This window comes from Panthera uncia, chromosome E1 (assembly GCF_023721935.1).
Source record: "Panthera uncia isolate 11264 chromosome E1, Puncia_PCG_1.0, whole genome shotgun sequence".
Lineage (NCBI taxonomy): Eukaryota > Metazoa > Chordata > Mammalia > Carnivora > Felidae > Panthera > Panthera uncia.
The window spans coordinates 40,886,186-40,897,332 of record NC_064814.1 but is presented as its reverse complement, the minus strand read 5'-3'; the positions used below and the strand labels follow the sequence as shown (position 1 = coordinate 40,897,332).

The window sequence follows — 11,147 nt, the reverse complement described above, 5'->3', positions numbered from 1 at the left end:
GGTTCTTGGCTGTTCTGGGGCTTCCGAGTATTTCCTCCTTGTCTTTTTTTTTTTTTTTAATTTTTTAAAAATGTTTTTATTTATTTTTGAGACAGAGAGAGACAGAGCATGAGCAGAGAAGGGGCAGAGAGAGAGGGAGACACAGAATCGGAAGCAGGCTCCAGGCTCCGAGCCGTCAGCCCAGGGCCCGACGCGGGGCTCGAACTCACGGACCGCGAGATCGTGACCTGAGCCGAACTTGGACGCTCAACCGACTGAGCCACCCAGGCGCCCCTTGTCTTTTTTTTTTTTAACTAAAACAGTTGACAATTTTATTTTCACATTTCACAATAGAAATGAAAATTGCCCTTTTTTTTTTCTTTTTTTTTCTTTTGGTCCCACTACTCCTCTGCCAAAACTATTCTCTCTCTTGATAGGAAGGGGGAGCAAGTCTTCCCTGTCATGCTGTTAGAAAACACCCAGAGTCACAGCACCATGATCTCCTGGTGAAGCAGAACAAGTCATAGAAAATGGATATAAAGAGGTTCCCGTCTCTGCTTATCTGCCTGGTCGGGCCATTCCAGGCCGGGTGGGCGCCATCATGGGATGGGCGGGGCTCTCACCACTGGGGGCCCAGGCGTCCTTGGCATGTGGGCTCCCCTAGATAGTCTCATTCCAGAAGCAGGTCCCACTGGCATCATCCCAGGAGAGGGAGGGCCCATCCTTGGCATCATGGCAGGGCCCCCCCTTAAGGGTCCTGGCATCATACCAGGGCGAGGAGGACTCGGGAGCCTGAGGGGAGGTGGGATCATGGCCCAGGCAGGAGGAGGAGCAGAGAATGGAGGAGGAGGGATCTTGCTGAAATGCCGCGGTGGTTTTGTGGGTCAGGCTCTGAGCCTGCTCTCTATCCATTTCTGATAGTCTTTTACATTCTCTTTGTGTTTCCTACCGCTGTGGTGTTGTCTTTCTCACAGATGGAGAGTCATGGGTCAGGGATGTGTCACAGGGGTCACAGTACAACCCAGCCATGCTGTTCTGCGGGCCAGTGACCGCCCCCCCACTTTGTCTTTTCGGCTGATAAAAGGGCTTGAGATTCCCCCATTCAGCTCATGTTGAGAAGGAAAAAAAAAAAAAAAAAAAAGGAAGAATTCCTCGTCTTTGTTTTTGGAATAAAAATAATGTGCAGATGCCAAAGATCATATTGGGATGCAGCATTTAAGAGAAAAATAGCACAGGTTTTTAAAGGTAGTTTATTTCTGGGCGCCTGGGTGCCTCAGCCGGTAAGTGTCCGACTTTGGCTCAGGTCACCATCTCACAGTTTGTGAGTTTGAGCCCCACATTGGGCTCTCTGCGGTCAGCACAGAGCCTGCTTTGGATCCTCTGTCCCCCTCTCTCTCTCTGCATGTCTCGCCCCCCTCCCCCGCTCTCAAAAATAAATAAACATTAAAAAAATAAACTATATTTCTGATTTTTAAAATGGGTGCTTCTGGTATGTTAAAATTGCCCCCAAAAGCAAGGGAATGGCATCAGAGAGACCAGGGCTCCTGTTCTGACCCGGGCACTTGCTAGTTGCGAGAACCTAGGCAAGTTATTACACTTTTCTGAGCCTCAGTTTCCTCATCTGTAGAGTGGGGTAGGGCAGAGGAATCCTTTCTCCATAGGGTTGTTAGAGAAATTACCACATTATAGCACAGACGGACACTGGGAGTTCAAGCTCCCCAGTCTACCTTGTTCTCATTCTTTTCTGTTGCCTCTCCCATTTCTTCCTCCCCTTCCCGATCCACTAGTCTGGTCCAAGTCTTAACCTGCCTGAGGGGCCTCCAGGGCAGAGCTCACAGCTGCTTTCCTCTGTTGGCACCTGGAGCCCAGCTCCCCTGCCCAGAGAAACAGGGAACTCCTTCTGGAGGTGAACCTGTTGGTCTCCCTTTCATCTTCCTTATCAAGCTGGGGTGATGAAATCGAACGGCCCAAGACAATTACCTGTGCTGTCAAGCACTGGAATTTAATCAGAACTCACAGACCAGCTCTTTGGCTTGTGGCAGTTGGGGAGCTCGAGACATTCTGGCCTTCCCCACTTTGTGCTGCTTTTTCTGATACTGCGAATACTTTTGGATGCTTATTGGTATGCAGGAAAGCACTGAATATCTGGCTTTTTAATAAGAGTTCCCGTGGAGGGGTGATTGATTGCATCTCTGGAGGCCAGTTGCCACTTCAGAGACTAATGGCGCAGCTTTTCAGCAAAGAACCTAATTAAACAAGCTCGAGAAAGCTCCAAACTGATGTGTCTCTGTGGGGCCACAAGACCATGGTTTCAGGGACAAAGAGGGAGGCTCCGATGCCAGCCGCGTGAAATAAACATTTTCATCCCACAGCCCTTTCCAAAGGCCCCAAGGACTCCTGTTGGTGGGGCCCCCTTGGGGACCCTGCCAGGAATCAGGGAGTGAGGCAGGGACCAGGACTCCCTAAATCTTTTTCCTCTAATAGTACAGGGGAGTACCGGCTGGAAGCCATTTGTTTAACAAATTAATTTCCTATTTCATTTAATCAATGAATAATTGTCATATGCATTTTTTTTTACTTACAGAATAGGTAAGATATTTTCATGCTTCAAAATTCAGAAGATATGAGGTAAAAGTCCCCCTCCGATGCACTCCCCAACCCAAGGTCTGGAGGCAAGCAAGGATTCCAGTTTCTTATACCCCCTTCCAGAGATATACTGTGTACAGAAAAGCTATACATATTTTATTCCTTTACCTGTTTTTTTTAATCATATAAATGTTAGTCATTTATAAACTTTGTCCCAAACCTTGATTTTTAAAAACTTAATAAGGGGCACCTGGGTGGCTCAGTCGGTTAAGTGTCTGACTTCGGCCCAGGTCATGATCCCGCAGTTTCTGAGTTCGAGCCTTGCATCAGACTCTGTGCTGACGGCTCAGAGCCTGGAGCCTGCTTCATATTCTGTGTCTTCCCCTCTCTCTGCCCCTCCCATGCTCATGCTCTCTCTCTCTTTGTCTCTCAATAATAAATAAACATTAAAAAATTTTTAAAAACCTTAATAATAAATCTTGGAATTTTTTCAAAAATTGCATAAAAACTTCATTATTCTTTTTTGTGGTTGGTTTTAGTCCACTGTGTGGAGACATCCCAACTTTTTTGTGATCTCCTCTTGAGAGATATCTGGTTTGCTTCCATTCTTCTGCTATTCACTGCAGCGAATAACTGGGGACAAATGTCGTTTGGTACATGGGCAAGTCAGTCTGTAGGATAAGTTCCTAGAAAGGGGTTGTTGGGTGGAAAGGTATATACCTTTGTAATTTTGAACAGTGTGGTGAAATTGCCCTGTTGAAAAGTTGAACCAATTTACACAACCATCAGCAAAGTATACGTGTGTTTTCAACATGCAAGTGTGTTTAATTGAGTGTCTATTATGTTCCCCATATATCAGGTGGTTAAAAAGGTAGAGCCAACCTCTAATGGCTTCCCTTTGCCCTTAGGTAAAGAGCAGCCTCCTACCGGCTGCCTTGTATGACCCCCAGCTTCCCTGCCTTCCTCTCTCCTTGCCCAACTCACCACCCTCAGGCACACCGACACTTCTTTAGTTCCTCAAAGATGCCAACCTCCTTCCCCTCGCGTGACCTTTGTATATGAAGTGCCAGACGCTTAGAAGGCCCTTTCTCCCCTCTCCTCACCTTGTTTTTTAAATGTTTATTTCTTTTTAACAGAGCGAGAGAGACAGAGTGTGGGCAGGGGAGGGGCAAAGAGAGAGGGAGACACAGAATCCGAAGCAGGCTCCAGGCTCTGAGCAGTCAGCGCAGAGCCCGATGTGGGGCTCGAACTCACAGATCACGAGATCATGACCTGAGCTGAAGTCAGAGGCTTAACTGACTGAGCCACCCAGGCGCCCCGCCCCTCTCCTCACCTTGTTAACCATTTTTAATCCTTAGCACTCAACTCAGGCACCATGACTAATTCTCTATAGCTAAGTTATAAGCTCCCCAGCACCATGGACTCCTCCTCAAGGCCCAGAAGCTATTATCCATTTCATTTCTGACGTTATTCCGTTAATGTCTGTCTTTCCTGCTGATCTGTGAGCTCCATGAAGGCAGGGACCATGTCTGTTTTGCTCCCCATTGTAGCTCCAGAGCTTAGCACTCTCCCTGGTGCCCAACAGGCACTCAGTAAATATTTCTTATTTGGATTTATTCAAGAAGATCAATGCCTATTAAGTATCAACCATGTGCAGGAACTATTCTAGGTACTGGGAACCTATTTGTGAATAAAACAGACAAAATTCCTGCGTGGTGCTCAACATTCTGACAGTGGTTGGGGAGAGGAATATGCAGTCAATAAATACATAAACTGAACATAGAATATGTCAGGTTGTGGTACATGCTATGAAAAGAAATGAAGCGTGGTAAAGAAGTGCAAGATAGGATCGGGAGAGCCATTTAACAGAGTCTTCAGGGGCACCTGGGTGGCTCAGTCGGTTGAGATTGGACTTTGGCTCAGGTCACGATCTCACGGTTTGTGAGTTTGAGCCCCGCATCGGGCTCTGTGCTGTGCTCCAGTTTGGATCCTCTGTCCCCCTCTCTCTTTGCCCCTCCCCCACTCATGCTCTCTCAAAAATGAATAAATATTAAAATGAATAAATAAATAAAGTAGAGTCTTCAGGAAGTTCTTTTAAATAAGGCGATATTTGAGCAGAGACCTGTATGAAATGAGGGAGTGAGCTGTGTGGATATTTGGAAGATGAGCATTCCAGACTAAGGGAATGGCAAAGACCTTGAGGCTGGTCCATCATAGGCATGTTAGAGGAACAACAAGAAGACCAGCATGGTTGGAATCAAGAAAGCAAGGGGAAGTGAATGAGGATGGACGGATGAATGAATGACCCATTGACGTGTGGTGGGAAAGGTGAAATTTGCAAGGGGAAAAACTGTAGTGTTAGACCAGAATCGACAAGGGTCTTCAACAAGTGGTACCAGGGCAAACGGACATCTACATACAAGTAGTTGACCTTGATCTACACTTCCCACCATCTACAAAAATTAAAATGGAGCAGAAACCAAAATGCAAAACTTAGAACTATAAAGCTCCTAGAAAAAAAAAAGAGAACATCTTTGTGATCTCAAGCTAGTAAAGAATTGTATCTAAGAATAGACACAACACCAAAAGTATGATCTGTAAAAGAAAACAAATTGTAAATTGGACTTCTTCAAAGACATTAAGAAAATGGGGAGACAAGTCATAAACTTGGGAAAAATCATTGCAGAGTGCGTAACTGATAAATGACTTGTATATAAAGGACTCTTAATACTCAAAAAAGCAAACAACACAATTTAGAAAGGGCAAAAGACTGGAACAGGTACTTCAAAGAAGATACAGGAGTGGCAAAAAATATGGATAGCAAGTTACATGGAGAAGTATGTGAAAAGCTGCTCGACGTTGTTAGTAATTAATGAAATGCGGATCAAAACCACAGTGTTATATCATTATCCATCTTTTAGAATGTCTAAAGTAAAAAGTATTGATGCTATCAACTGCTGACTAGGTTGCAGAGTACCTGGAACTCTTTTTCATTTTATTTCATTTCATTTCATTTCATTTCATTTCATTTCATTTCAATTTATTTTATTTTATTTTATTTTATTTTATTTTATTTTATTTTGAGAGAAAGAGCACCTGCATGCATGAGCAGGGAAAGGGCAGAGGGAGAGAGAGAGTGTGGGACCCAACCCGGGGCTTGATCCCACAAACCTGGGATCATGACCTGAGCCGAAATCAAGAGTCGGATGCCCAAACAACTGAGTCACCCAGGCACCCAGATTATCTGGAACTCTTTTTTTTTTTTTAATTTTTTAATTTATTTTTTAGAGAGAGAGAGAGAGAGAGAGAGAGAGAATGAGTGGGGGAGGGGCAGAGGGAGAGGAGGAGAGGATCCAAAGCAGGCTCTGCACTAACAGCAGAGAACCGGTGCGGGGCTCGAACTCATGAACCATGAGATCGTGACCTGAGCTGGGACACTCAGCCAACTGAGCCACCCCAGCGCCACCTGGAACACTTACACCTTGCTGGTGGCAGTGCAAAAATGCTGCAGCCACTTTAGAAATCACCTTGGCGGTTTCTTACAAAGTTAACATATATCCACCGTATGACCCAGAAGTCTCACTCACCCTGAAAGGAAAACAATGATCACACAAAACCTGTATGTGAATGATTACATCGGTTATTTGTAATTGCCCAAACTTGGAAACAACCTAAGTCATCCTTCATTGAGGAATATATAGATAAACTGTGGCACATCCATACAAGGAAGTAATACTTCTCCATTAAAAAAAAAAAAAAAAGTGGACTCCAGATATGTATAGCAACATGAATGGATATCAGATGCCTTATGCTAAGTGAAAGAAGCCAGACTCCGGTCTGCATACTTGGACATTTTGGAAACGGCCAAACTATGGGGACAGAAAATTGATCAGGGCTTGCCAAGCATCTGAGATCAAAACCTGAGCCACATGATCTCTCTGAGCTTCTGTTTCTTCATCTGTAAAGTGAGGGTGATTATACCCATCTCCTCAGGTGTTGTGAGCACTCAATGCCAAACTATACGAAATAGCTGGAAAACTGCCAGGGCTCAAGAAATGCTCATTTTCTCCCCTTTTTCTTCTCCTACTTTGGGAAGACCCCTTTTACAGTTGGCTGATCTCTTCTATTAAGTGTTGATTGGACTAGTTTGCCTCTTGGAGGGGCCTCGTATCTTTAGATTCTGGAGGCACCTTCTTGCCCTCTAGGCGTCAACAGCTTCTACTGACATATGTTGACTATGACTTGGGTGGTGATACCATCTAGAATCCAACCCAGGATTCAGATAGGTCTGAAGCCCCAGTGGGATGGCTTTCTAGAACCCTATTTGCATAAAGGATAGAACCTCCCTGAGAACTCGTTCTAAGAAGGTGATACAGCCAAGGATGATGAATGGCTAGGAAGGAGCCCTTAGGAATGACCGAGGCGGGGAGAGAGGGCAAGGACTCCGATGGTCTCTCAGATTGGCACACCTGCCCAGCCTCCCTTGGACTGTTTAGGGACCCCCCTCTCAAAGGAGTGTAGCACCAAGAGGGATTACTGCGAAGAGGGATTCTCTTCCTCTTTGCACCAGCAAACCCCACAACTTTAATATTTCAAGGGCTCCTGGGTCTTGGCTATGACAGGAGATGGTGGTGTTTCATGGCCATGGTAGTGCCCTGGAACAGCTCTGTGAAGAAACCAGGGCTGAGCAGGAGAGGACTCAACCATGGGCACATGGGGGGAAGTCTCCAGGGAACTCCCAGAAGTGCATGAGCATATGGAACAAGGGGAAGGGGGTTTTGAGTCATTACTCTTCTTGGAGCACCTTCTGTGTCCGTAGGCTGGGAGGATCTTCTCCCTATTTCTCCCCACCTTTCCTTCTGATGATTGTCACGTAGTGTCTACAGATGATTATGATCCTTCCGGTATGGCCAGGTATTTGAAGACAAGCCCAAAGGAGGTCTTCGTTAACAGAAATTTGGTCAGCAGACATCCATTAAGCATCTACTGAGCACACATCATAGACAGAGCCCTGGTATGTTCTAACAGGAGGCTCCAGTCTCCCTGGTGAGTGCCTCTTATTGGGGGTAGTCACGCATGAAACAACTTTAGAATTGTGGTCTTAATAATATATGTTCTCATACAGACACAAGGGTGGTGGGCTCTAGGCGTGGGAAGAAGAAGGAGCTTCTAGGCTCCTTCCAGAAGAAGGAGCTTTAAAAACTCTGAGGCCTGAGGGGCGCCTGGGTGGCTCAGCCGGTTAAGCATCCAACTTCCGCTCAGATCGTGATCTCGTGGCTCGTGAGTTTGAGCCCCACATGGGGCTGCTCAGAGCCTGGAGCCTGCTTCAGATTCTGTGTCTCCCCCTCTTCCTGCCCCTCCCCTGCTCATGCTCTCGCTCTCTCTCAACGAGTAAATAAATATTAAAAAATAAAAAACAAAAACTCTGAGGCCTGGGTCCCACCCAAGACCAATCCCATGGGAACCTGTAGGTAGAGGCCTGCTGCTGACATTTTTAAAAGTTAACAGGTAGTTTATTTTCCTTACCTCATATTTTTAGGACCATTTTCCAGTTAATTAAGACTGAATATTAAACAGGACACAAATAGAGGCTGATCGAAGAACATTCCGCATTTCTAAGCTTTGTAAAAATTCAAAAATGGGACTCTCGCCCTTTGAAGTACTATGTGTTTTCAACAGCAAACTGCTTTAAATATACTGTGCAAAAAAATGAATCAAAAAATAAATTTTATAAATACGCAGGTAGATATTTTTAAGATTAGAATTGACATAGTGTTGAGACAATTGGGCTCAATTTATCTCACTGTCTTAGTTATGAGGTTGGAAGATTGCAGGGATAACTTAAGATTGATAAAAAAACAAATTTGATAGTGAAAATATTACTTTCTCCTGAGACCACAGGCCAAAAATAAAACCAGGATCTTCTTTCTAGAAACATCTTGTTCTTTGTGTAATTAGGGCCAACCACCTTACTTCAAAATATTTAATTCATTTTGTCTCAGCTTCTTTAAGCCAACAAGACAATACAGTGAAAATTCTTTTTAGCAATAAATAGCCACATTAAGATAAATAAAACCTCCTGAATATTTTAAATGATGTCAAAAATTTCAATTTATTTAATATTTATGTAACTTTTCAATATAAACATATGTAAAATTACTTATTTTTTTTGAAGAGATTATCAATGAAGGAGTTTATCTCTACTTATAATCTTTTAAAGATTATTATCAACATTCTACTCAGTTCAATGTAATAAGTCAATATAATATTGATGATTCTATTTTTGCAAGTGCTAGTCAAAAAAGGGGCAGTGAGATGAGATGCCAGTTAAAAGAATTGTTTTTACTGAAAGAATTCCATGTGCAGATTTGGTCTCCTGAGAACCGGGCAGGATTCACAAAATTGCCCTCAGTGTCATTACCTCCTCAAAAGATTCATCGTAGGTATTTACAAGCACTGTAGATCAAATACTGTGACACCCGCCATGTCAAAATTGGGCCCCCCAATAGCAGATGTCACCGTGGTATACTGAGGCAAGCTCACACTGGGCTTCCAGGGCTGATGGTCAAATATTTAAGAACTTTGCAACCAGGCTGTTCAACTATTAGTAACTTGAAATCTTCCATCGTGAGAGGAATTTCATCGCAGAAATCAGCAAATGCTACACAATCAGGCCACCCCCAAAAGCCAGCTTACCAGAACCTGCTGTCTAGGACAGTATTTGTGATTTTACCTACATTTGCCATATTTGGAAAGGCAGTTCCCCCAGGACTTTCAGGGAAGATGGCACAGTAGAAGGAAAAGCAGTTCCTCCCAAGCCCTAACCTGCCTTATCTTTTGCCTGGGGACACATCGAACTAGGATTTAATGGCCACAATACTGAGCCCACTGCAGGCCCATGTGACACAGGCCCGGGTGTCCCTCTTCTTCCATAGTTGAGTTATGCTAAGGCCCCCTAGTCCTGGAATGACACCCCGTGCTTGCATTAGCGGAGTTTCTTTGGTAACATGTATGCCCGTTTACTTTGACCCTGGCTATTTAACATGTATGCGTACATGTCAACATATTTGTCCTCGCCATGGGTGAACAGAAGATGTATAAAGTACTTCCCATCAGGCGTGGATTTGGGTAGGGAAAAGAAACATGAACAGGGAAACTGCCTTATAAGAAAGTCTCCAAATCTCATCAGTATGACTCACAGATGCAGAGAGTCCCATATTTCTACCTGTAAAGTGACAGAAGTCTGTGTTTTACTGGTAATGATTATTCCCAGTAAGAGCACTGTTCTGCCCAAGACTCACGTTTGAGTGGTATCTCCCGTGAACAACTTTGTGATCTCGCCAGGTTATCTTGGCTACTCGATTTTACTCCACTGCTCTGTTGTAGACTGGGAAGATACTGAAATAGAGCAGTTTCTCAACTTTTCCAACTTGAGGGCATCTGGGATCGCCTGGAGGACTCTCGGAAACAGATGGCTGGGCCCCACCCCCAGAGGTTCTGATGCAGTAGGTGTGGGCAGGGCCTGAGAATTTGCATTCCTAACAAGTTCCCCGGAGATGCTCCTGAGCAGGGAAAACACTTTGAAAACCACTGAAGCAAAGCATAGAAACAGTAATTACATGGAAACAATAATGCTCTGGGTGCTTGGATGGCTCAGGCGTTGCGCTTTGGCTCAGGTCGTTATCCCAGGGTTGTGGGATCCAGCCCTGTGTCCGTCTGTCTGTCTCTGCACTGAGCACAGAGCCTGCTTGGGATTCTCTCTCTCTCTCTCTCTCTCTCTCTCTTCCTCTTTGCCTCTGCCCCTCTCCCTTGCTCACACTCTCTCTCTGTCTCTCTCAAAAATAAAAAATAAAGGGGTGACTGGGTGGCTCACTTGGTTAAGCATCCGACTCGATCTCAGCTCGGGTCACGATCACGGTTTGTGCGTTCAAGCTCCACATGGGGCTCTGTCCTGATAGCATAGAGCCCACTTGGGATTCTGTCTTTTCCCCTCTCTGCCTCTTTCCTGCTTGCACTCTCTCTTGCTCTCTCAAAATAAATAAACTTTAAAATAAATAAATATTTAAAAATTTTTTTAAAAACAATAATTCTGTCTCCCCTATTGCCTTGACTGGTAGGTTAAGGGAACAGAGATAGCATTTATTGCGGATCTGCAATTACACAAATCGTCTCGTTTGATTTAATTCTACACCCTCCAAGTAATTATCATTACTTCATTTTACAGATGAGGAAATTGAAGCTCAAAAAAAGGTAAATGCTCTGAGTTTTACAATGAGGAAATGGTGAATGTGGGCCAAATACAAACGTATCCTACTCCAAAATCTGTGTTCTCGTTCTTACACCTTACCGCCTTCTCCCCATGTTCGGCCACCGCAATTGCGTAAGCTTAAGGGTTTAATTTTATTGTACTTCTTCCTGCGTGACAGTTTGTCATCCACTTTAATGGTCTTATTATATTTTTTCCAGGTACTCGGATGTACAGCCCGAGTTCAGTGCCCTGGTCTGGGATAAGTTATGTTGGCTCACTCAGCCTCGTTTTCCTCATCTGTAGGATGGGGAATCATATCCACCTTGGAGCGTTG

General features: G+C 44.5%; 1 pseudogene; it reads right to left on the bottom strand.

The window, feature by feature from the left end:
* Positions 1-396: 396 nt before the first annotated feature.
* On the bottom strand, positions 397-1,008 carry LOC125927502 (U1 small nuclear ribonucleoprotein C-like; annotated as a pseudogene).
* Positions 1,009-11,147: the final 10,139 nt, after the last annotated feature.